General features: G+C 40.7%; 1 long non-coding RNA gene across 3 annotated transcripts in view; it reads right to left on the minus strand.

Annotated features, from left to right (window-relative positions):
• Positions 1–24,836, minus strand: part of LOC123328061 — a 115,157-nt gene that overhangs the window by 20,905 nt on the left and 69,416 nt on the right. Inside the window, exon 5 of one of the 3 annotated variants that reach the window (XR_006639738.1) lies at positions 2,474–2,622. The exons of the other annotated variants lie outside the window; for them this stretch is intronic. This is a non-coding gene — a long non-coding RNA (uncharacterized LOC123328061). The remainder of the gene's footprint in view (positions 1–2,473; positions 2,623–24,836) is intronic. 3 annotated transcript variants of the gene reach the window in all.

The raw sequence follows: 24,836 nt of genomic DNA on the forward strand, positions 1-24,836 counted from the left end.
GTTACCTCATCAACCAATCAGAAGAAAGTCTGCACACAGTGGATGATAACAAAGCCTCTGAACCTCTCCCCAAATGATTCTTCCTTTAAGAACTTTCATGGTCAAGCACAGTCTTTGAAGTTGGTTCTTGGACTTGAGTCCACTTTCTCCCCAGGTTGTTAGCCTCCTTGTATAAAGCAATCTTTCCTTTCCAATAAACACTTGTCCCTAGTATTGGCTTTCAAGCAGCAAGCAGCTGAACCAGGTTTAGTAACAAAAAAGAGAGGGAGAGAGAAAAGTATAAACAGTGCTAGAGGATGGAGATGAGTATCACCAGATATTAAATTTCTAGACAATAGTGAAGGCGGAATAATGTTAATGGAAACAGAAAAAAGAAAGTCAGTATCCTGGAACAGTTATAGGAGAGGCTCCTGTACAGGTGTGTTCAGCCGCTCAGTTATGTCCTACTCTGCAGCCCCATGGACTGTAGGCTGCCAAAACCCTCTGCCCATGAAATCTTCCAGGCAAGAATACTGGAGTGGGGTGCCATTTCCTACTCCAGAGGATCTTCCCAATCCAGGGATCAAACCCGTGTCTCTTGCACCTCCTGCATTAGCAAGTGGATTCTTTACCACTAGCACCACTGGGAAACCCTCTGTACTGGTAAGGCTGGCTTTTTCCAAGCCTGGCCAAACTGAATGAACAGTTTCACAGATCAGTACCTGGGTGGTATAATTAGGGAGATAGCGGGCTGCCAGTAACAAAATCCTCATGCTCTATCGTCACTCTAAAACTACTGCCCTCCTCACCTATTGTTCAGAGGGGTTGGCTGGGTTCAGTAAGTAGAGAGAATAGTTCTTTAAGCAAGAACATTCATGTGTGAGCTCAGCTTGGAGAGAAAGTATGGTTCTTAGTTCTATAAGCAGAGGATAAAGACAAACAGTAAAGCCATGCCCAGGATGACTGGAAAAGTGTGTGTCTGTATTGTGTGTGTGTGTGTGTGAAGTACCTAGAGGTAAAGGATACTTGAGTATTTTTAGAAAACTTCCCTGTTCGGGTTGCAACATAACTCCCTTCCGTTTTCCCAAACTGAAGGAAATGCTCCATGTTTTTGAACTGGAATTTATGTGTTTCTGGAGGAGGGAGGTGATGATGTTAGCCTCAAGTATCAGTAAGACAAGAACAGGATAGATCAAAGGGAACAGAACTTAATTATCTTCAGGATATTTGTGAATGCATCATAGCCATAAAAGCAGAGAGGAGTCATAAAATTACTCAGAAATTTAAAAAATGCTACCCAAAGTAAATTAAGTTAAAAGCCTAACCTGGATGTGGCTGAAGAAAGAATAATTTGAAAGATAAGGTCAAGAATGTCTCCTGGAACAGAGTACAAAAATTCTGAGGTGATGTTAGAATGCTAAAGATTCAAGAGAAAACCATCAACACTTTAAGTAGACATTTTTTAAAGAAAAATCAAGAAGTTAAATAAGGAAAGAAGAAAAAGTTAATATAAAAAGCTCCAGATCAGGAGTACACCCCTCCCCAACACAGACACGCACACACACAATATGTGGGCATACTGACCGCAGTGCAGTGAGACTAGAAATGTTTTTTAAAGGGGGAAAAAAATAACACTTGAATTTTAAAACTCTATTGGGTTAAATAAGATAGAGAATTGAAATTAGACTGAACACTGCAGTACATGTAAATAAGGCTGGGTCTTGGAATAAGTCAGAAAATATACCCTGTAAGTGTTGAAGAGCAGAAATGGCAGAACTAATAAGTGCCAGTGTGAAGGTGAATGGGGTTGTTTTAAAAGATTTGATATCCTGTAAAATTTCCATTCAAATATTTGAGGTCTGGAAAAAGTGATGGCCCATGAAAAGAAAATTACTTAAACTGGTTTGAGAAGGTATTAAAGTAGCATTAAATATATTCCCCTCAGTGTTCAGACTCAGCCTTAAGAGTGATTGCTTGAAGCCTTTGAGGAATGTACTTGTCAGGTCATTTAACTGTTCTGCAGCATTAACACACACACACACACACACACACACATACAGCTTCTGAAAATGAACACCATCCTGTGGGCCCACTGGGGGCCCAAGAGCCTGTGTCCTCCTTTTCTGTGACCCCTGTTTCTTTTTTGTAGAAAAAGGCTTCTGCCTCCTAGACCTTCTCTGAATCCAAAGGGCAGGCTTTACTAATTAGGGAAGTGAGGAAATGCAGAGACAAAGCAGAAGAATCAAGAAACAATAGTACAGTGATAGAAACAGAGTTCCAGCTCCTCCTCAAGGATTACACACAGTGTTTTTGAGTTCTCCTGCAGGAACTGAGGCCCCTGCGCAGGAGGAGGCTGGGAACTTCAGGCTGAGCACAGGACTCCTGGAGCACCATGCAGTCAGCAGCCACACACCGTGCAGCCTTCACCCCATGTTTTGCCCTAAAACCCTTCTGAGAAGCATCCGGGAGTTCAGGTCTCTTGAGCATGACCTACCTGCTCTCTCTGTTTGGCTCTTTCTCTGCTCCAAACTTTGATGTTTAGGTTTGTTTGGCTTCACTGTGTATCAGGCACACAAGCTGGCATTTAGCAGTACTTCCAGCTCATACTGCACCCCCATCATAATATTAAAATTAATAAAAGACCTATAAAAAATGCCACATATAAACCATTTTCAAAAACTCTTATTTTAGCAAATACAACCTAATTGAATATTAAGAAAAGTATTTACATCATAACCAAGTAGGTTTTATCCTGGAAATGTAAGAATTATCCAAAATTAGCAAGGATGACGGAGAAGGCAATGGCAACCCACTCCAGTACTCTTGCCTGGAAAATCCCATGGACAGAGGAGCCTGGTAGGCTGCAGTCCATGGGTTCGCTAGGACTAAGCAACTTCACTTTCACTTTTCATTTTCATGCATTGGAGAAGGAAATGGCAACCCACTCCAGTGTTCTTGCCTGGAGAATCCCAGGGACAGGGGAGCCTGGTGGGCTGCCATGTATGGGGTCACACAGAGTCGGACACGACTGAAGCGACTTAGCAGCAGCAGCAGCAGCAAGGATGATCCCAAAGTACCATTTTAATAGTTTAAAGCAACAAGAAACGATACTCTCATTACAAGCTGAAAAGGCATTTGGTAAAATTTAACCATTGCTAGTTAAAAAAAGAAATGAGGCTAGAAAACCTGGACCTAGTCTAATATTTGTTTTATAAGAGGAGAAAACTGCAATTTTCCCTATAGCTAGATATTTGAAGATCAAAGGTTTTTTCTTTTTTTTTTCCTTTTTAAAGTTTGTAAGAACTTCTTGCCCAGCAAACCTGATTTCTGGGATAAAAATAGGTTTGAGATTGAACTCAAGTAGCATTCTTGCCCAATTACAACATGTCCATAGCCCTGTTGGCCTTCAGAAGTGTTAAGTTAGTTGACTAGTCATATTTCTAAACAGTTTTCTTCAAATGAGAATTTCTAATTGTACCTAAAAAGTACCCACTTCTGGTATCCCAGTCAAAATAACATTAGATGAAACATTCAATGGTTCAAGATTTATACTTGATTTAAGAGTACATTTCAAAATCATCTCACTTGTAGGAATTTCAGGGCCCAGCCAGTCATACCATTTTTAACTTAGAGATATGGGCACAAGTGATAAAGAACCCACCTGCCAATGCAGGAGACATAAGAGACACAGGTTCAATCTCTGGGTCAGGAAGATTCCCTAGAGAAGGAAATGGCAACCCACTCCAGTATTCTTGCCTAGAGAATCCCATGGACAAAGGAGCCTGGCGGGCTACAGTCCATGGGGTCACAAAGAGTTGGAAATGACTGAAGTGACTTAGGCCATATGCAATTCTATGTAACTAGTAATTCTGCTTCTCACCCTTACTTCTGGAGTGCTTTTGGCCATATTTGTTGTTCAGTGGCTAAGTTGTGTCTACTCTTTGTGACCCCATGGACTGCAGAAGGCCAGGCCCCTCTGACTATCTCCCAGAGTTTTCTCAGATTCATGTCCATTGAGTCAGTGATGCTGGGCCATATAACAATCATCTTTTAGCAGATTTTGAAAGATGGTTTCAGTATTAATGCAGTAGCTCTTTAGTAGAATTCTATCACTATATTCTATTTGATAAACCCAAGGGTATTATCTCAACTACTTAACAATCACTGGGTAGAGGGCATAGACCAGCTAATGCAGACAGCCACCCCATCAGAAAGGGCACCCAGTAATCTGTACTGATGCAAACGAGCTGAGGGGTAAATTGGCTGATCATCAAGCCTAGATTGGTCCCTACAGGCCCCAGTTCCGTGTTGTCTGTGGAACAACTGAACACTTGGTTTGAACTACAGTCTCTTGCATTCATTTGTTCTCACAGCTTCATTAAAAAGCTTCACACTCAAAACTCCATTCCTGATTGCTCTGTGTTTTGCTTTTAACAGTTGGGCCATTTCCATTATATTTAACACATATCTTCACCTCTTTTTCTCCTGACTTCACTGTTCATATCCATATCATTATTCTCAGTCACTTAAGCTTGAAGTCTATGAGTAAATATCTATTGGAGACGGCCAATATCAGGACAACTGACTTGAGTGGTCGTCAGGAAGTTGTAGAGCCAGGGAGATGGAACAACTATATCAACTATGTCTCACAATAGTTATCAGGCCAAGAGACAGAATAGGCTGTCAGGCAACAAGGAGCCTAGAGTCAATGAGCCAGGCCCAAGATGAATGAGGGAGATAAGAAATCTAACTCTTGAAGTTCTAGGTAGTGACTCGAGGCTGGTGATCATGTCCCCAGGTGCATGTGGGGCTTGGATATAGGGACCCAAGAGAATGACCTGGCTATTAGTACTTGAAAAAAAGTTTAAAGGAGAAACACGAATACTACAGTATAGTGTACCTTTGGAGGCTTAATGGGTCCTCACACAACACAAGGCTTGCTAAATCCCATGAACCTCAGAGGTGATTACACTCTCTAGATCTGCACTTGGATGGCATATGCGGAGACTTATAGAATCCAGTGGGGCTGAAGAATGGGCTTCTCTGGCAGCTCAGATGGCAGTCTTTCTGCAATGCAGGAGACCCAGTTTCGATCCCTGGGTTGGGACGATCTCCTGGAGAAGGGAATGATTATCCGCCCTAGTGTTCTTGCCTGGAGAATTTCATGGACAGAAGATGCTGGCAGGCCACAATTCATGGGATGACAAAGAAGCAGACAGGACTGAGCAACTAACAATTTTTTAAAAATAGGGTGGGGGAAAGATAAAGAGATCTGTAATTCATGGACTGGGTTTCCCTGCTTCTGACTGGATATTCCCATGCCTAATACTTCATTGCTTAGTAACACATATAGATTGCATAATCTCTGTTGTAGGGTACATTACGTATCAACGGCTGTTCCAAAAGTTGCATCCATTCACATCCAGAGATTTTAGAATAAACAATCTCAGGAAAAACTAAATAGGCTGGAAGCTTTTGTTGGTCACAGAACTCAGTGTTAAGGAACCAATTTTTATCATAGATAGGGAGGAGGCAGAAAGAAAGGATTAGAAATAGACTGCCGCCAGATGGTCTGACATTGCACTTTCTGATTGGCCAAGACAGAGCCCCAGGGCTCAGGAAAGTCATCTTGAATCTTAATATATACATAGTCCATGGGAGGCAGTGGACTGGAAGGATGATACAGGAACTCTGTGACAAAGCCAGTTATTAGGAGTAAAGGGCTTCGATCCACCTAGAACAGGCTCTAGTCTGTGGTTCCGTAAGCAGGATATATCTAATAATGTTCCTCACGACATTATTAGAATTATGGGAAGCACAGAGTCTTGGGGGCTCCCTGAGGACCAAGTCTCCTTGTTTGTCTGCCTTGGTCTGTGCATTTCCACCACCCAACACGCTATCTGGCATACAACAGTGCTCAGTAATTTTTTTTTTTTAATAAATGAGCACAAACCTGCACTAAATCTTAGCTCTGCTACTTACTAGCTGTATGGACTTGATACTTCATTAAGTCTCTGAGACTCAATTTTATCTTTACGATTAAAAATGGGATATTGTATATACAAAAGTGCACAACTGGTGTTCCATACATGGTTGTTGCTCGTGTTTATGATAGAGGTGTGTGACTTTCGGCAATTGACTTAACCTTTTTTTGGACTCAATTCCTTCATCTAAAACAATAGCCATTATGGCACCCTTCTCACATAGTTATGACAAGAGCTATATTGAGATAATATATGTAAAGCTCTTAGTATTTTCTATATGCTACGCACTGCTAAGCACTGCTCTATTTAAGTATTTCCTGGTTCTTAATTTCAACTTGGTATTTGAGGCTTTTATTTTGATTAAGAGTTCACTTATACCCTTCACTCAGCTTTCTCCAATACTGACATCTTATATAATCACAATACAATGATGAAAACATCATGAAACTCTACTAGTTACTAGTAATTACTAACAGTACAGTTACTGTTTTATACAAAACTATTAAGTAATCCTCTGACCTTGTTTGAACTTGTTTTCCCACTACTATCCTTTCCTTTCTGGTCTAATTCAGGATCTGACATTGCAGTTTGTTGACACGTCTTCATCTCCTCCAGTGTCTAAAAGTTCAGTCTTTCACATCACTTTGATGATTACCAGCCAGTCATTCTTAAAGTGTCCTTCCAATTAGGATTTAGGCTAAGATTATGTATATTTGGCAAAAATAGCACAGAAGTGATACTGGATTATTCTCAGTGCATGATACCAGAGGTAAAGAAAGTTGCTATGTCTTATAGCTGATGAGGTTGACTTTGATTACTTGGTAAAGGTGGTGTCCAGTTTACTCCATTATGAAGCTACAGCTTTCCCCTTTATGATTAGTTGTCTTACAGGGAGTTATTTTAAGACTGCATGTATACTGTGTGTAACTCGCTGTGTCGTGTCTGCCTCTTTGCGACCCTGTGGATATGGACTGCAGCCCGCCAGGTTCCTCTGTCCATGGAATTTCCCAGGCAAGAATACTGGAGTGGGTTGCCATTTCCTTTTCCAGGGATCTTCCCGACTCAGGGATCAAACCTGAGTCTCCCGCATTGCAGGCAGATTCTTTATTATCTGAGCCACCAAGGAACCCCCTATTTGTTATTAAACTTTTCACCCACTAACTTTAGCAATTATTGATAGTTCTTGCTAGTAATAACTGTTACTATGCTGTTCTCTTAATGGTGATGTTGTATTTCCATTATTCCTTCTTTTATTAATTGGAATTATACTGTAAGAAGAGATGTTTCTTATCCCTTATTCAATTGTTTATATCCATTGGGTTCATGGTTTTATTATCATTATTATATATTTTGTCCAGATGATCCCGGTTTTGACTACTAGGGGTTCCTCCAAGTTGACGCCAGTGTTTAGACAAGCAGTCATAATTTTTTAAACTGTGTCCCATCCATTATGGTTTCAAAAGGTTTAAGCTCATGCTGTATTTTTATGCCCTAGGCCTAGAGTCCACCAAGGAGTTTTGCCTCTTTGGTTGGAGAATGGTATTTAGAAACCAAGATTTGGGTGCTACGTGTGCTGGTCGCTACTGGGGTGTCTTCTACAAGCTTTTGTATGTATATATGTACTCACACATATAAATGTCTTTTAGTTTTAATTATTTAAGATAGATTTTGCTTTCTTAAGATATTTTCCAAAGAGACACAGACCATGGACCATCAACTTACTTGCAATTCTACTTATTTATTGCTTCAGTAGGTACCATAATGTAAATGCTATCTGACTCAGTAGAATTAACACGGGAGAAAAAGGAAACGAAAAGGCTTTGCTCCCTCTAGCGGTAAAACTGAGTAACTGGTATTTCATAGCCTCAGACAGAAGTTGAGTATATGAATGAGACAGCAGAGAGACAAGAAATTTTTTACAGATATTGACCAATAGGGGAACATGTGTGATTAGACAGAATTAGGATGTGACTATCCTGTGGCACGAATGAACCTAAAGGGAGTAATTTATAGCTAATATTTGGCTGGGTTCTAGAGACCATAGTATAACCAACATTTTACAAAAGGCATTTACATAGATCATCTCTTCGGGTCCTCACAATTTTGTGAGGCAGGTACAGCAGACTTATCCTCACTTTTCAAATAAGGAACCAGTCTCCAAGAGCTTAAATGGTATGCTTTACAAAGTAGAAGACAAATTGTTTCAGACAGAGCTGGGACTTGGATTTAATTTGTACAGCAAAGTAGTGTTGGTCTGTTATGTCACTGCTGGCCCTCTGCTCTTTCTGCTAATGAATTTTAAAATGTTGAGTATTTCGTTACAATTGAAAAAATACAAAAGACACCAACCCCCAAAATATGGCCCTATAATTTAAAGAGGAAAGAAAGGAAGGAAGGAAAGAAAACATCTTCCACATTTTGACTCTTGCAAACATTTTTAGCAGTTCATAAAAGTGAGAAAAAGACAATCCTAACTATCAGTGAAGTTCTTTATCAAGTTAACACCTAGTTAAAAACAGGTAATGGAAGCTTTATAAATACAAAATCCAGACTCTCAATAAACTTCTTACCACCAGATGTGGACTGAGATACGCACCAGTCTGGGAAGCTGGCCACCATAAACCCTCTGAGAGCCGTCCAGGAGTCATATAACCATCTCTAACCACGTGATCCCTGGTCTCTGTACTATTACCCTTCCTTTGGTGGAAGAGAGATATCACCATAAATCTACTCCTAACTGGAAGAATGCATTTTCTCATTTTTATCTACACAGATTTGAAAATAGGGAAGAGATTGATCAATACATTCATTTTTCTGCAATCATCTGCGAGACCAAAACGGCCTTGGGGATGATGAATGACACACGGTGAATCCCTAAAAGCTTCTGGTCTCTGAGGGTTATTATGGAGACAACCGTGGGAAGTAATAAAGCGGTGTCGTTTATTTAAAGGAAGGGCCTTCATCTCATTTCTCCTGGTACTTCCCCTCCTTTTTCTAGTCCTAAAGTGCTGAATGGACAGTATGAAAGAAAAAAATGCCAATTTCAAGCTTTCAGGAATCCCATTTGATCAGTTGATTCTATCAAGTATTTCAAACCTATCAAGTATTTCACAAGTTGGTGTTAGGTTAGCTTTCAAATTGATGCCAGAATAAAAATTGGGGACCTGTCATTTTTATCCACGTAACAATGCAGGGATAAACAAAGACTCCCATTCCTACCCACTGAGGCTAACAATTCCAAGGAGAGCTGAGTTTTTTGAAATGAAGAGAGCTGACTGCGTGAAGTTCAATAGAGCTGTTTACCTCTGATGTACTGTGAAGTATAATTGCTAAATCTGGTTTAAAAAAATAAAAATGAGCAAAATGTGCTGTGAAATACATTCCCAAGTCTAGTTGGGAAAACAACAAACAAATGAACCCGTGAAAACATGCATCAGATACTGAGGTCAAGGCTATAAAGGGAACCTACAGGTTCTATAAACTTCTCATTGTCTTTTTTCCCCTGTCCTCAGCTAGCCAGTGAGGAGACGAAGAGCAGGCTCAGGTCAGCATCTGGCTAGTGTCCAGGCATGAGCCATAATGCTGTCCTCCCACACACAGGTGCTGCCACAGGATATCTGGTCACCACATGGCACAGCCCGAAGGACATGCTGGGAAGGGGGTGGGTATGCCCTGTGTTCTGGTCTACTGCACCCATGAGCACCATCCCCAGAGTGACACATGTGGAGGAATCTTCATTTCCAGCCAGTTCTATGCAGCAGGGAACACAGAGACCACAATAATCACCCTGGCTCACCCATCCCCTGGAGGCTGCAAAAAGCAGGAGGAAGAAGGGAGGATACCTTCAGTACAAATCTGCTTGAACCCTGCTGTCCATCTTGGAGAAATTAACTTCTGGGGCCAAACCATCTAAAAGCCAATATAAATGGGATGAGGGGAGCCCCCTATGGGAGTGACCCACCATATAAAATACTGAGTAAATACACCGAGATGTCACACAGCAGTTCAGACCATCACTATATGGACCTTGCTTATGACCCTCCACCACCATGCTCACCACTCCATAGCACCAGCGTGACAATCTCACAAGCTCTCTCTTTCTGTTAAGTTCTGAGCATGAAGTGTATATCTTGTATGTCTCATGCAGACATACAAGAAGTATCTGAATTCCCCTTGCTCTTCTTCACCCCCTCCCTGCCCAACTGAATGTGCTTTTCCTTCTGTTCCCAGAGCAGAGCTCGTCTCAACACCATCTGGCTCCCATTCCCCTCACAGCATAAGCCCTCTCAAGTCTAGGTCATTCATCTTTGTATCCCAGTACTGTTCTCAGTCTTTGGGACCCAGAATTAAACCTGTGCTGACTGCATCAAAGAATTGAGGAAGCATGAGAGAGTCGTGTTTCAGGATGCACTCAGGTCTGAAATGCAACTGAAGAAATTTTCATCCAACCCAGTGCTTCCCAAAGTGTGGTCAGTGGGACATACGCCATGGGGTGCGCTCCTGCCCCCGCCTGTCCCTAGAGAAGAGAAATTGAAAGGCGTATTCTCTGGTCAAATAACTTTGAGAAATGCTGCATACTGTGCATTCTTCCCAAAGAACTGGGTGTTCATGAGCTTTATAAAGGCCCATGGAAAACCTAGTAGTTTAGAAATTTTAAAAGCTGGTTTCATCTGGTGTCATACAATCTAATTTTGTAAACCAGGTCTTGCAATTATGCACTGTTTTATGAGTAACTCCTCATCTGTTGATGTTCAAGTGTAAGAATTTCAAAGAACTAAATAGACATTTCTCCAAAGAAGACATACAGATGGCTAACAAACACATGAAAAGATGCTCAACATCACTCATTATCAGAGAAATGCAAATCAAAACCACTATGAGGTACCATTTCATGCCAGTCAGAATGGCCTGCAATCCAAAAGTCTACAAGCAATAAATGCTGGAGAGGGTGTGGAGAAAAGGGAACCCTCTTACTCTGTTGGTGGGAATGCAAACTAGTACAGCCACTATGGAGAACAGTGTGGAGATTCCTTAAAAAACTGGAAATAGAACTGCCTTATGATCCAGCAATCCCACTGCTGGGCATACACACTGAGGAAACCAGAAGGGAAAGAGACACATGTACCCCAATGTTCATCACAGCACTGATTTATAATAGCCAGGACATGGAAGCAACCTAGATGTCCATCAGCAGATGAATGGATAAGCAAGCTGTGGTACATATACACAAAGGAGTATTACTCAGCCATTAAAAAGAACACATTTGAATCAGTTCTAATGAGGTGGATGAAACTGGAGCCTATTATACAGAGTGAAGTAAGCCAGAAAGAAAAACACCAATACAGTATACTAATGCATATATATGGAATTTAGAAAGATGGTAACAATAACCCTGTGTATGAGACAGCAAAAGAGACACTGATGTATAGAACAGTCTTATGGACTCTGTGAGAGAGGGAGAGGGTGGGAAGATTTGGGAGAATGGCATTGAAACATGTAAAATATCATGTATGAAACGATTTGCCAGTCCAGGTTCAATGCACGATACTGGATGCTTGGGGCTGGTGCACTGGGACGACCCAGAGGGATGGAATGGGGAGGGAGGAGGGAGGAGGGTTCAGGATGGGGAACACATGTATACCTGTGGCAGATTCATTTTGATATTTGGCAAAACTAATACAATTATGTAAAGTTTAAAAATAAAATTAAAAAAAAAAAAAAGAATTTCAAAGGGGACCTTCCATTATAGTAGTGGATCTCAAAGTGTGGTTCCCAAACCAACAAAGGTAGCAACATCTGAGAATTTTCTAGAAATGCAAGTTCAGCCCTATCCCTTTACCTACTGATTCAGATACTGGGGGCGCGGGAGTTGCAATCTGTTTCAGCAAGCCCTTCCAATGTTCCACTGCATGCTCTGAACTGTAAGAACCACAGCACTGGAGACGTACGCCTGGTTCTTGGGGGTTTCCCTCACTGGTTCAGAGAAAAAGAGATTTATCTGAGGGATCAGTCAGGAGAGGAATGACTCAGTTCTTGACATCAGACCTTATGACTGCCATGAAGGTGCATTCTGAGCTGTCCTACTGGAAAGCTGTAAGTCCAGGAGGCTGGAGATTTTCTGTGGGCAAGGCCTATAGTTTTCCAATACTGCTTGTGACTAGGTAACTACCTAATCCAGAGATGGGGTGAGAGCAGGGCTTTATCCATAAATCAATAGCCTCACCTTCCAAAAATGCATGATTAGAAGATAGCATTTTGATAGGGATTTGCCTATCTCCTGTATCTTATTTCTTAATTCGTTCAGAACTTAGGTGGGAAAGAAGGGTTTTAAAACAAACAAAAAAACAAGGGTGTCACAGAGCACAAAACAGAAGCTAATGTGGGTAGGGCTCCTGGGGTTGTGAAATGCAGCAGTCCCATTATTTATTAGCCCCATAAAACCCCAACTTTGTTAGATGTTTGAGTAGGATTCTGAGACCAGATCTGGGCTCACTGGGAAGGAGTCTTGAGATCAGGTAATGAAGTCTACATTAAAAAAAAAAAAACAAACTAAGATCATGGCATCTGGTCCCATCACTTCATGGCAAATAGAAGGGGGAAAAGTGGAAACAATGACAAATTTTCTTCTTTTGGACTCCAAAATCACTGTGGTGACTGCAGCCATGAAATTAAAAGACACTTGCCCCTTGGAAGGAAAGCTATGACAAATCTAGACAGTGTATAAAAAGCAGAGGTATTAATTACTTTGCCTACAATGGTCTGTATAGTCAGAGCTATGGTTTTTCCAGTAGTCATGCACAGTTGTAAGAGTTGGACCATAAAGAGGGCTGAACACCAAAGAATTGATGCTTTCCAATTGTGGTGCTGGAGAAGACTTTTGAGAATCCCTTGGACTGTGAGGAGATCCAACCGGTCAATACTAAAGGAAATCAATCCTGAATATTCATTGAAAGGACTGATGCTAAAGCTGAAACTTCAATACTTTGGCCACCTGATGCAAAGAGCTGACTCATTGGAAAAGACCCTGATGCTGGGAAAGATTGACGGCAAAATAAGAAGGGGGCGGCAGAGGATGAGATGGTTAGATAGCACCACTGACTCTATGGACATGAATATGAGCAAACTCCAGGAGATAGTGGAGGACAGAGGAGCCTGGCATGCTGTAGTCTCTGGGGTCGAAAAGAGTCGGATATGACTTAGCAACAGAACAACAATGATGAAGTCTACACAGGTGTAAGTGGTAAGTGGAGGCATGTGGGTCTGATAATGGCTATTCCAGGGTATATTGTTATCAAAACAGTTTCACAATCAAGTAGAGAGTTTTGAAGACACTGAACTTTGCTACTCTCCCCACTTTACCAAGCAACCTTCTAATACAGTGATCCCCCAACCTTTTTGGCACCAGGAACCAGTTTCATGGAAGATAATTTTTCCACGGACTAGGCAGCAGGGTGGTTTCAGAATGCTTGAAGAATGATACATTTATTGTGTACTTTATTTCTATTATTATGACATCTTCTCCACCTCAGATCATCAGGTATTAGATCCCAGAAGTTAAGGACCCCTGTTCTAATACATGACTTCCAAAGTGGGCTAACCTATGGGGAAGGAATTCCGTGAGCTGAAGACTAGTTACAGGTAGCTCACTAGACTGTTCTGTAGAAAGCAATAAACTGGTCTCTTGGTTTATCTCTCTTTTGTGTTTAGTCAGTAGTGGGCTCATCTGTTGGAGCCCTACCACTTCTTGCACGCTGAGAAAGTGGTTTGCACACGGGGAAACATAACCAAGGTTCTGGCCCCATGAGACTTGCTTGGGGTAGCCACAGGCCCCCATGGGTGTCTTTTATCACAACGGTGTCTAGGTCAAATAGGCCTTTTCTCACCACACACTTTCCATTTCAAAGGAGACAGAAGAGAAATTATGTAGGGAATTGTATCCTTGTAGTCATTTCTCAGAAAAGAATGTTCTATCTACCCCTTTCTTCAAGAGCATAAAGTTAGTAGCCATATTATCTAGATTACAATTACTTAACATTTGAAGAGAAAATTGCTTTATGTGTCTGTGAGAAAGACTTAATATTTATTTGCCTCTGATGCCTACTTCCTGAGGTTTTATTACTATACCCAGTGAGGTCCCTGCATGTAGTTTTGTAATCGAAAGCCCATAAAAAGTTCTCACTTTTTTGGTGAGATTACTAAAGTTACTTACTTGAGAGCTGCCAATCTTGAAAACTGATGCAAAGAGCTGACTCATTAGGAAAGACCCTGATGCTGGGAAAGATTGAAGGCAGGATGACAGAGGAGGAGATGGTTGGATGGCATCACCGACTCAATGGACATGAATTTGAGCAAGCTCTGGGAGATGGTGAAGGACAGGGAAGCCTGGCGTGCTGCAGTCCATGGGGTCACAAAGAGTCGGACGCGACTGAGCTACTGAACAACAAACAATTTGAAAATTAGAGCCTTTGAGTTAATTTGCAGTGACTGCGACTAGTTTATGTAGAAGAAAGCTGAGAACTACGAACACCATCCATGTTTTCACATCTACTCTCCAGCATATCCTGAAAGCAACGGCACCCCACTCCAGTACTCTTGCCTGGAAAACCCCATGGATGGAGGAGCCTGGTAGGCTCCAGTCCAGGGAGTCGCCAAGAGTTGGACACGACTGAAGTGACTTAGTAGTAGTAGTAGTAGAGTTAATCAAGAGGCTATACCTGCCTGAGAGAGTGAATGTTTTGGAAGAAATTAGGAAAGCTTTTGTGAAACTGACAAAAGGACATCAGAACGTTTCAAAGTTTCTCAGAACAGATAGTAAAGATGTAGACCCTCCCCAGCTTTTTCCTTCTCTTCCTAGTGAGACCTGAGTGCTGATCTTGAGTTAGAAAAGGTACTGAAAATGATAGCCTACAGATTTCAATCGATTTTCAAGTTAAGATTTAATCTGACCAGGTTAGTTTTGCCTTATGCTTACCATGTGAAAATGCTGAGACATCGAGGTTTGCAGCAAAGAAAGCTTTTTCACAAGACAGTCGAGCACACGTCTCACAGCCACCTCCCAGATGGCCAGGCACTGGGGGGTATTGATGAGATTAAGAAGCTGGGCAGTCTGGGATGTGGGGAGCATGAGGAGTGTGAGGAATGTAGGCAGCATGGGGAAAGGTGATTGGGAAAAGGCAGTGGTAACCGTAGTTTCGTTACATGCCTTGTTCAAATGTGGCAGAACACAGCATGATCTGAGGGTGGAGTTTTCGGCCCACTGACCTCGGAAGGTCACTGAGCAGACATGCTCATGTGGCAGCCGGAGGGTTGGTGGTCCTATCCTGTCTCACCTCACTCAGCTCAAACTAGGCACAGCTCACACCAACTTTCTGAAAGACCACTCGGGTAAACATCTTATTGTTTAGGCTACATGCCCTTGGAGGACATGCAAGTCTTTTGTAGCAACAGTTGAAATGGACTTAAGGGGCCTTCCTGACACTCCAGAGGTTAAGACTCTGCGCTCCCAATGCTGGGGGCTTGGGTTCAACCCTTGGTCAGGGAAGATCCCACATGCTTCAACGAAAGATTCCACATGCTGCAACAAAGACCCAGTGCACCCAAATAAAAATAAATAAATATTAAGAAAAAAAAGAGGGCTTCCCTGGTGGTCCAATGGTTAAGAATCTGCCTTGCAATGCAAGGGACACTGGTTTGATCACTGGTCTGGGAAGATCCCACATGCGGCAAAGCAACTACGTGTGCCACAACTACTGAGCTCGTGCGCTGCCACTACCGAAGGCCAAGCTCCTAGAGCCGGTGCTCCTCCAAAGCCACAGCGTTGAGAAGCCTGTGCATGACAATGAAGAACAGCCTCCACTCACCACAGCTAGAGAAATCCTGTACATAGCAATGAAGATTCACTACAGCCAAAAAATAAATGAATCTTAAAAAAAAAAGAAAGAAAATGGACATGATTAGTGAAGCAGGTTATAGGTGAAATGGATTTAAATAATGATTATCCATGGTTTCAGGATCATGTTTAACAGCAGAGGCTGCGGACCCAGATGCCACTGTTTATTAGCTCTGTCACACTGAGCAAGTCACTGAGCAAGTCACTTCACCTCTCAGAGCCTCAGTGAGCTTATATATAAAGTGGGGATCTTAACACGTTATTGACAGGACTTTTCCAGGAATAAATGCCCACGGCCATAATACATCTCCAGTCAATAATGTGGCGACAGTGTCTAGCTTATAACCCCACAGAGAAGAGTGAGATAATTCATGTCAAGGGCTTAGCAAAGTTATGGGCACAGGGTGAGTGCTCATTCAACATTAACTTCTTGGTGAGAGCTACCAGCCCCTCTGTTGGGACTGGGACCATTCTAATTGGTTGGCTTTTTTAAAAAATTGAGGTATAACTGATAAGTAATTTAGTACATATTTAAAGTATACAATGTGATGATTTTGTATATGTGAAAATGATTACAAGCTGTGAAATTATTACATATTGTGAAATGATTACAAATGGACACATTCATAGCCTCATATAATTACCTGTTTTTTGGTTTTTTTTTTGGCAAGAACATTTAAGATCTACTCTTTTAGCAAGCATACAATATAGCAGTATGTACTCCTTATAAGTTTGTACCAGGATTTGACCAATATCTCCCTCTTTGTTCCACCCTACAGGTCCTGGCAACCATCATTCTACCCACTGTTTCTATGAGTTCTTTTAAAATTTTATCTAGATTCCTATGCGTGACTTGATTTTACTTATCATAATCCCCTCCACGTTAATCTGTGTTGTCACAAATGGGCAGGATTTTCTTCTTTCTCATGGCTCAATAATATTCCTCTGTGTGTGTGTGTTTATACATTTTCTTTAACCATGAATCCATAGGCATGGGTTGTTTCCACATCTTGGCTATTGTGACTAATGGTGCAATGAACATGAGAGTGCAGATATCTCTTCAATACCCTGATTTTTCCTTCCGTTGGGTATATTCCCAGAAGTGGCATTGCTGAATCATAGGGCTGTTCTGTTTTTAATTTGTGAAGAACCCTCCAAACTGTTTTCCATAATGGCTGCTATCAGTTTACATTCCCACCAACAGTGTATAAGAGTTTTCTCTTCATTCTTGTTAATGTTTATCTCTTGTCTTCTTAATAATAGCCATCCTAACAAGTGTGAGGTGATATCTCATTGTGGTTTTGATTTGTATTTTCCTAATTATTAGTAATATTGAGCATCTCCATGTACCTGTTGGCCATTAAATGTCTTATTTGGAAAGATGTTTATTCAGGTCTTCTGACCATTTTTTAAATTGGATTGCTTTATTTTTTGCTACTGAGTTTTATGAATTCCTTACTTATTTTGGATATTACCCTCTTGTCAGATATATGATTTGCAAATATTTTCTCTCATTCCATTTTGTTGTTTCTTTTGCTATGTAAAGCTTTTTAGTTTGATATAGTCCCACTTGTTCGCTTTTGCTTTTTGCCCCTTTGTTTTTGGTGTCAAATCCTAAGAAATCATTGCCATGATCAATGCCAAGGAGTTTTTCCCCCTATGTTTTCTTTTATGGGAAATGGTTAAGATTAATCCATTTTATGGAGTTAATTTTTGTGAGTGGTATATGATAGGGGATCCAGTTTCATTTTTTTTTTTTGCATATGGATATCCAGTTTTCCCAATATATTTATTGAAGATACTATCCTTTACCCATTGTATGTTCTTGACACCCTTGTCAAAATTTAGTTGCCTGTATATGCATGGGTTATTTCTAGGCTGTCTATATTATTCCACTGGCCTATGTATCTGTGCCAGCACCATAATGTTTTGATTACTATAGCTTTGTAGTGTAGTTTGAAACAAGGAAGTGTGATGCCTGCAGCCTTGTTCTTCTTAAGAATGTTTTGTCAATTTTGTTTATGTTTTCAAAAAGCCAACTCCTAGTTTTGTTTTCCATTGTTTTTCTAGTCTATATTTCATTCATTTCTGCTCTGATCTTTGATATTTCCTTCCTTCTCCCAACTTTAGGTCTAGTTTGTTCTTTTTTTTCTAGTTCCTTGAGGTATAAAGTCAGCTAGTTTATTTCAGATTTTTTTTTTTAATATATCCCTATAAGCTTCCCTCTTGGGCTTCCCTCACAGCTCAGTCAGTGAAGAATCTGCCTGCAGTGCAGGAGACCTGGGTTCAGTCCCTGGGTTGGGAAGATCCACTGGAGAAGGAAATGGCACCCCACTCCAGTATCCTTGCCTGGAAAATCCCATGGACAGAGGAGCCTGGTGGGCTGCAGTCCATGGGGTCACAAAGAATTGGGCATGACTGAGCCACTAACACTTTCTTTTCTCATAAGCTTCCCTTTGAGAACTGCTTTTGTGGCATCCCATAAGTTTTTAAACATTGTTTTCTGATTTTGTTAAATATTTTTAAATTTCCCTTCTGATTTATTCCCTTTCAATACTTCTGTAAGATACAATAAAAATTGATTATAAAACAAAAAACTAATGAAGGTAAACAAAATGCAAGCCCTGATTTTCCCCCAACATTGTGAAGATTTAAAAATATACAGAAAAGCTGAGAGAATTGCACAGTGAACCCCCATATGATCACCACCTACATCCTACCACTGACATTTTGTTATATTTGTTTTTTCACTTATCTATTTATTCCTCTGTTCATCCTTTAATACAAATCATATTTTGATACATTAAAGGTAAGTTACAGACCTTAGTACATTTTACTCCTAGATAGTTCGGTATGCATATCATAAACCAGGTTTTAATATTTGTTTGTAGGGTTTTTTTAAGGTAAAATTTACATATAGTAAAATGTGCATATCTTAAATGAACTATTCAAAGAGTCTTAAGACATGCATACAGCTGTATAATACAAAACAGCATCAAGATAGAACATCCCAGAAATTTCTTGTGCCTCTTCCCAGACAATCTCCACAGTGTATCAACTATGAATCCTAATTTCTTAATACTAGATTCACCTAGAATAAAATTACAACATAAAGTTGCTATTAACTTTTCTAAATACATACTCTTAATTTCTGGACTCACCTTCCATGCCTAGGTATTAAGCTGCTCATGACTCAGCCCAGCCGATGGACTGTTGTGTAAGTAAACTCTTTACTGAAATGCTGGGTTTGAAGCTTAGGGCCCTGTAACCAAAAGTCCAAAGGCCACTTGCTTGGAAAGCATCAAAGCAAGAGCCCGCCCACCCCAGGCATATCCTCTGACTTTATTTACTCCTTGAGAGTGAGTGAGTGAGGGAAAGTTGCTCAGTTGTGTCTGACTCTTTGCGACCCCATGGACGATACAGCCCATGGAATTCTCCAGGCCAGAATACTGGAGTGGGTAGCCTTTTCCTTCTCCAGGGAATCTTCCCAAACCAGGGACAGAACCCAGGTCTCCCGCATTGCAGGCAAATTCTTTACCAGCTAAGCCACAAGGGAAGCTTGTACTTCGCTTGTACTCCTTGAATGCTTGTTATATTCACCTCCAGAGGGAGGGAGGGAGAGACTAGAAAGCAGATAGGGAAGGTATATAGGGAGAATGATGTCTCAGAGCATAACAGGACCTTTCCATGCTTTATTCTCTTCCTTTCCCCGTCCTCTGTCCTTCCCTTCATAGAAAGATTGTCAAGATCAGCATCCGGGAAGCAAGAGGAGTGTGTGCAGCATGAAGGTAGTGTCATGCTCCATGGCTAGAGATGCAGCAGTGTTGGAAGGGATATACAGAGGCAGCAGGCAAAGGAGGGCACTGGCATGATTGGAAATTTGGCTATATTAAGTGTGAAAGTCAGTAAGTTTAGAAAAATGAGAGTCAGATTTCACACTGTGAAACAACCAGAACCAGACCAGAATTGCTGGCAAAACCATTGCACTTCCACCACTGTGAGAAGGCAGTGACCACTAAAAGGGGTGACATCTCCAACATGCAAATGCCATGTACGTAAATCCCTCTGTCGCCTATCCTGGGTATCAGCCTGGGATGACCACAGGGCAAAAGGTATATTTCCTGCAAGATTGCAACTGTCTCGGATCCCCTTTCCCCTGTTCTGTGTCCTTCTCCAGTGAAGTGAGACCTGGCTACGTGGTGATCTCCACCCTGGAATCCTGAATCATGACTTAACTAACAATGAAAAACTCCCTGGAAAAGTAAAAAATGAAATATATCCAATGGAGGGACAACAATATGTTCCTGGATTAGAAGATTAAATGTGGTAAAGATGTCAATTCTCTCCTAAATTGACATTTAGGTTTAATGTAGTACCTACCAAAATGTGAGCAAGATTTTTTATAGCTATAGATAATATTATTCTAAAATTTAAATGTCCATCAACAGATGAATGGATAAAAGATGTGGTATATTTATACAATGGACTATTGCTCAGCCATAAAAAGAATGAAATAATGCCATTTCCAACAACATGGATGGACCTAGAGACTATCATACTAAGTGAGGTAAACCAAAGACAAATATAATATGATACTGCTTAAATGCAGAATCTAAGAAATAGATTCAAATGAACTTATATGCAAAACAGATATAGACACATAGGTATAGAAAACAATGGTTATCAAAGGAGAAAGGGACCAGGGACAAATTAGGGGTTTGGGATTAACATATACACACTACTATATATAGAATAGATAACTAACAAGGACCTACTGTACAGCACAGGGAACTCTACTGAATATTTTATAACAATATATAAGGGGAAAGAATTTGAAAAAATAGATATATATGAAATAATCTTAAATTATCTGCACTAGAATAAAGAAAATTTTTATAAAAAAATAAGTGAGAGCACCAAGATGCTAGAGAGGATACGAATAAATTGGATCACTCATACATTAATGGTAGAAGTGTAGAATGGTATACCCACTCTGAAAAAGAGTTTGGCAGTTCCTTAAAAAAAAAAAACTAAATGTGCGGCTATCATGCAATCTGACTATTGCACTGCTGGGCATTTATCCCACAGAAATGGAAGTGTATGTTCACACAAAACATGTACACGAATGTTCATAACAGCTTTATTCCTAATAGCCAGGAAATGGAAACAACACCGATGTCCTTCAGTGGGTAAATGGTTAAACAGACTAGTGCATCTACACCAAGAATGTAGATTTTGGCGGGGGTGGGGGGGGTGGGGCTCCAAAATCACTGCAGATGGTGACTGCAGCCATGAAATTAAAAGAAGCTTGTACCTTGGAAGAAAAGCTATGACCAACCTCGACAGCATACTGAAAAGCAGAGACATTACTTTGCCAACAAAGATCCATCTAGTCAAAGCTATGGTTTTTCCAGTAGTCATGTATGGATGTGAGAGTTGGACTATAAAGAAAAAAGCCGAGCACTGGAGAATTGATGCTTTTGAACTGTGGTTTGGAGAAGACTCTTGAGAGTCTCTTGGACTGCAAGGAGATCCAACCAGTCCATCCTAAAGGAAATCAGTCCTGAATATTCATTGAAAGGACTGATGCTGAAGCTGAAACTCCAATACTTTGGCCACCTGATGCGAAGAGTTGACTCATTTGAAAAGACCCTGATGCTGGGAAAGATTGAAGGCAGGAGGAGAAGGGGATGACAGAGGATGAGATGATTGGGTGGCATCACCGATTTGATGGACATGAGTTTGAGCAAGCCCTGAGAGTTGGTGATGGACAGGGAAGCCTGGCATGCTACAGTCCATGAGGTTGCAAAGACTTGGACAGGACTGAGCGACTGAACTGAACACCGAGAATACTACTTAGCAATAAAAAGGCATAAAGTATTGATACACACAATGACTTAGATGAATCTCCAAAGAATTACAATGAGTGAAAAAAGTTAATCCCTAAAGGTTACATACTGTATGATTCTGTTCATATAACATACTTGAAATAACCAAATTATAGAAATGGAGAACAGATTAGTGGTTATCAGGAGCTAAGGAGAAGGTGGGGGTGAAAGCAAATTGTGCTAGAAAAGGGACAAATGACAGATCCTTGTGATGATGGAAATGCTCTGTATCTTGATTGTATCCTTGTTGAGATATTGTACTATAGTTTTGTAAGACATCACCATTGGGGTAAATTAGGTAAGGAATAGACAGGATATGTCTCTATTATTTTTTATATCTGTATATGAATCAATCTACAATTATCTCAAAATAAAATTTTAGTTAAAAAAATTAAAAACCAGAAAAGGTCATCTTGGTAAGGTAGAAAAAGCCCTAAGTGAGGAGGTAGAAATCTGGGTCTGGTCCCAGCTCTGTTGCAAACTCACTTGGTGGCTTTGAGTCATTTAGCATATGTGAGTCTCAAAGTCCCCCTCGGTAAGAACGAGGAGACTGAATTGGCTTTACTCAATGCAGTAGTTTACTGGTGCTGTTGTGATAAAATACCACAAACCAAATGGCTTAAGTAACAGAAATTTATTGTCTCATGGTTTTGGAGGCCAGAGGTCCAAAATCAATGTGTTGGCAGGCTTGGTTTATTTCTGAGGTCTGTGCAAGATCTGTTCCAGTCCCCTCTCCTTGGCTTGCACATGGCTGTCTTCTCTCTGTGTCTTTACATTATCTCTCCTCTTTGTGTGTCTGTGTCTACATTCCCTCCTTTTTATAAAGAAAACAGTCATATTGGATTAGAGAACACCTGATCCCCAAATTGAGTCACAGTCTGGGATTCTGGGGGCTAGGACTTCAACATTTGACCTGGGATGGGAGACACAATTCAACACAGAATACTTAACAACCCAGAAAACTTAACATCATAGATGTGCTGTGCTATTAGATGAATTAACTACATGAAAGTCTTTGCAAGAGCGTCTATGTAAACCTAAGATTTTAAAAATCATTAAGAACAGTATTAGAAAATGGCATCCAAGTAGTAACTTGGTGGACAAACACTGATTCAAGAGCCAGGAAGCAGCTTAAATTACAAGACAAACTCAGGTCAAGTTATTTAGCTTGGTTCCTATTTTCACTTTTTGGAATATGAGGGGATTAGACTCATGATTTCTACTGTGACTTTAGCTCTAACATTCTGTTGGTTCTAATTTCATTGTTTTAAAATAGCTTTCTAATTAAAGAAATTAATATTCATTATAGAATAGTTGGAAATACCTAAAGGCATAAGGACAAAAATTTAGCCATAATCTTATACCTCAGTAAAACCTTAGTGTTAACATTTTGGTATTTCTTCTGTTTTTTTCTAGTTCTAGTTCTTTTTTCCCCACACATGTACATATGTGTGTGTGTGTGTGTGTGTATTTATATATATACGTATAACACTCATTCTATACAATATAAAGCACTCATTTTATATATGTAATATATACTGCATATGTACTAAATACATAATATATATTGCATATGTAATACACATATATACAATAATCATTATATACACATTCTTTTTACACTTTGGAGTTCACAGTATCTATACAGTTCTGTTTCTTTTTCACCTGATACCATATTGTAGGTATTTTCCTACATCATTAAAATTCTTTGAATATGCAATCCCCATCGGTTATATAATACTTCACTGAATGGAAGTCTATATTTTATTTAACCCAATTCTTAGTTCCTTCAAGCCTGCCTCTCTGTATTCAGAAATGAATTGTTGCAGGTTTGTGTTATCTGCCTCAAACACAATTTCAGGCTTTACCCACGCCTGCCCAAACGCCTTCACTCATGGAAACTTGGAATTGAGGTGTGATGCTCGAGGAAGCCGCCCTCCTGCTGGGCGCTGGAGGCTCTGATTCCAGCTGCCTGCTAAGAGCTCAAGGCCCCACCTGCTGGGGGAGGGAGGAGTTTGGCACTTGGATTGAACGAATGCACGTTTCTCAGGGCAACACAGCAGCTGGATGAAGGCAGAGACCCCAGGAAAGAGAGAGTCTACGGAAAGGGGAGGAAGGCGAATGGCGGAGCGAGCAGAAGAAATGCGGAAATGTTCTGCCTCGAGCGTCCCGTCAGGACTCTCGGCTTTCACCTCCAATTTTCCCAGAACATCCCTGCCTACTTTCTGCTCCTAACACTTCCTTGGGTATGGCTGGCGCTGGGCCATCCACATGAAAAAGCACAATAAAAACAAAATCTTCAGCAGATGCGGCAGCCCAAAGAGGATCTTAGATTCAAGGCCACAGACCGTGGCTCCAACTCAGCAGATGCAGTAGCGAGGGGCACAGATGTGGAGGGAGACCATAGCCTAACTCATAAAAAAAAAAAAAACAAACAAAAAACCACTGCAGAAATCATTTGTTGCAGATGGACTTTCTGAGCTCTCACAGGATGCGGCAGCCCAGCCCAGAACGCAGCTGTTAGGCTTTCTTTAGGATAAAGATGGCCGGTGCTATGTGACGGAGGAACTCAGATGTTCATTTTATTTTTTAAAAACTTTATGTACTTCTGGCACTAATACAGCTGTTTTAATATTTCTAGTCCTTTTTAATGTTCTGTCTTTCTGGAAAATAAATTCCCTTGGAACCTAACATGCCCAAATTTTGGCATAAATCTGTAAAAAGTAACTGTTGGGTTTTGCTGACAGTCTTTCTTAGTGGACTGGGCAGAATGCTAGCCTGAGGGTGAAGAAATCACTTCCAGTCTTGAGTCTGTCACACATCAGATGTATGCTTTTGAACAAATGATGTATGTAATTTTAAAGAAATAATTTAGCCCTTCTGGATCTGTTTCCTCAAATATAATGGAAAGAATTGGATTATTGATGGTTTGCTAAATTTTTGACACTGTGGAACCCTTTGTTCAAATGAAATCTTACATTGAAAGACCCAAGGCTGCTGTTTAAATTATTTATCAACCAGGAGTGCATGTGTGGATCCCTCCATTGAGAACACACACTGACTACAGCCCTGTAGTGGAGACCTGAATGCCCTACC

The sequence above is a fragment of the Bubalus bubalis genome, chromosome 11 (assembly GCF_019923935.1).
Source record: "Bubalus bubalis isolate 160015118507 breed Murrah chromosome 11, NDDB_SH_1, whole genome shotgun sequence".
NCBI classification, from domain to species: domain Eukaryota; kingdom Metazoa; phylum Chordata; class Mammalia; order Artiodactyla; family Bovidae; genus Bubalus; species Bubalus bubalis.